We start from the raw sequence: 2,612 nt of genomic DNA, 5'->3' as shown, positions 1-2,612 counted from the left end.
ATATTATGTATAAATATATTTATACATAAATATATATTTATGTATAAAATAGTCATTAAAAACCCCACCAAACAAAAAATTAAAATAAACCTTAAAAAAAAAACAAGCAAACAATTATAACAGAAACAATCAGACAAGAGCAAGCAGAGATGGCACTGAGCCTAGTGGGCCTCTTGGCTGTCCTGAGAACAGGGCTGGGTTTTGGCTGGGGCATGGGTGGTGGGCTGAGGTGTTCAGTCATCCTTCTGCTTGGGGTCTTGCACAGTCCTCTTGGCCAGAGCAGTGGGGTTGCTGGGGGATGAAAGAATGCTATCTAGAGGTGCTTTGGGCTTGGTGAGGGAGCGTAGGTAGGTGCTGAAAAGCTTTCCACACAGAGTGTCATGGAGGGAGAAGTTCTGCAATCAACAGAGGGAGAGACCTTACCTGCATCCAGGCTGGCACAGTTTGGTATGAAAAGTCCTGGCAGCGGAGAGGGGCGAAGCCAGCAACAGGTACTGAAGTCATCTTGTGCAGCAGGCAGCCAGGTCTTTCTGCTTGCTCTTCAGCAAAGAGCTCAAAGGCTAGGCGAGTCAGCTTGTCCGGTTCCTGGCCCCATGCAGGGCCACATTTTGGAAGTCCACCTTGACAACCTACTGGAAGTAGATGAAGGCACCAGCTATTGTCTGATGATTGGAGAGCTGTAGCTTTTGAGCAAGGACTCTTGGCTGATCATTGGACTCCATCCTGCCTCTGACCCCATGTCCACACAGCCAGAGGACAGCCCAGCTTTCTGTAGCATCTTTCCCAGTTCCCAGAGCTCTGTCTCCAGTCCTACCTTCATCTGGTCCACCACAATCATGGGTAATCTTCCCTACAAGCTTACTTTCAGTGGCTGGAATGCCCAGGCCCTCTGCCATGACTCTCTGCCATGCCCAATGCCACAGACATTGGTGGCAGTCCTTATTCTCCTAGGGCTGGGCTGATATACAGGGAGAAACTACTTTCATGATGCTGCAAGACTGATAATCTGAGAACCAGAGAACTTTGAGTATGTTGGGGACCCTCCTTGCCCTGCTAGTTGTGTCCAGACCACTGGGGTATGGGATGAAGACAGGCATCTTAGCAATAAAGGGTCTTGGTTTGAACTTCAGCAAAGCCATCTTTTTGAAACAGGTGCCTTTAGGAAAATCTAATACTCTAAGTCATTTGCCTCCTGAGGTAGCCCACCTTTGGTCCTCCTCAACTACTCTATGTCAGTGTGGAGAAGCTGGGTCATGGCCAGATACTAGGATGGTTGATGGAAAGGAAGGACTCTAATGATAGGCACAGAAAGATTCTTATCTTGAGATGTAACCTTTGGCGGGTCACAAGGTACTAGAACAATTGGGTCAAAGAAAGTTGGAGTGGGGGTGGCAGCATCCAGGACAGGAGATTCAAGGAGAGAGGTCCTCTGGCTTGGAACATGGATCTTGAGGAAGCCAAGCAATAAAAAGCAGACGGCTCAGACCAGAAACCCCATTGTGGCATACAGTCTTCCTCCCTCCTGCAGTTGGTTCCTGTAGCTTCTCCTCAGTGAGACCTGCTACTTGGAGCCATATGTAGGGCCAGAGGAGAAAGAGGATGATAAAAGCTAGAAACACTCAGATTGGGGCCAGCAGTACTCCCAGAAGACAGAACTTAACTCTGGAGATAGGAGAGGTATAAATCATGCATGAATGGGTTGGGAAATGATGAGGGCCCAGAGGTGGGATCTAGGGGACTTAGGCCCCAGGACTTCTCTGGATCATGGTGGGAAAAGGTAGAGTGAGTCCTCCCATCACACATATGTGCCTGGAGACCTGCTCCTGCCCCTGCTCCTGTTCCTGGCCCTGCTCTGCAAAGCAATGTCCTTCAGAAGGTTTTAATCCTCTGAAAGAGTCTTCTTGCGGGATCATATGGACTTTTTAAAAATGAAGACTTATTTATTAACTAGGGAGTCTTCACGTTTTGCCTGTCACATATGTATCTCCTGTACTTCCTTTTCTTCTCTATTGCTCTAGTTGAGACTCCAAGCATTATATAGAATAAGACTGATACAAGTATTTAGCATTTAAGATAAAAAGTTATAATTTTCCAACAAAAAGGAAATTTATTACGACTTGTTTATTTTAATTTGTTTCTAGATTCATTGTTGAGTACATTGGGGTAAAGGAGGGTCATCCTGTCACTTAGCTCTCTGTAATAAACTGCCATCGTCAGTGAGGCTTTTGGCTTCATTATCTGGAATGTGTTAGTGAAGAACAGATAACATTACCTTGCCTAGGTCAGATACAGAGCAAACAGGATGCACTCCTTCCTGTGTCTTCAGGATTCTCCCTGTCTCTGTCCTCTCACAGCTACCCTGTGGCCATTGCCCTTTCATTGGTCTGGTCTGTCTGCTGAAAAGACCTAGATCTGGGTGAACAGTTTCCATCCCAAAACATTCCCCTTTCCAACACAAGTTCACCCTGCATTTCACAGAGCAGATAGAAGTATCTCACTCTAGTATACACTATGAGTCTCAGCAGTAAATCCACTGCTCAGCGTAATTTCTCTCAGTGGAGAAAAGAACATTATATATTCTATGTAGTGTCGGAAGCAGGGACAGTTACCCA

At 46.2% G+C, this 2,612-nt stretch overlaps 1 pseudogene; it reads right to left on the bottom strand.

Moving 5' to 3' along the window:
• Positions 1-233: 233 nt before the first annotated feature.
• Positions 234-1,803, bottom strand: LOC129685557 (lysophospholipid acyltransferase LPCAT4-like; annotated as a pseudogene).
• Positions 1,804-2,612: the final 809 nt, after the last annotated feature.

This window comes from Psammomys obesus, unplaced genomic scaffold (assembly GCF_907164565.1).
Source record: "Psammomys obesus unplaced genomic scaffold, mPsaObe1.curated_primary_1811, whole genome shotgun sequence".
Lineage (NCBI taxonomy): Eukaryota > Metazoa > Chordata > Mammalia > Rodentia > Muridae > Psammomys > Psammomys obesus.
The sequence above is the reverse complement of the archived record's forward strand: the minus strand, read 5'-3'. Positions and strand labels throughout refer to the sequence as shown.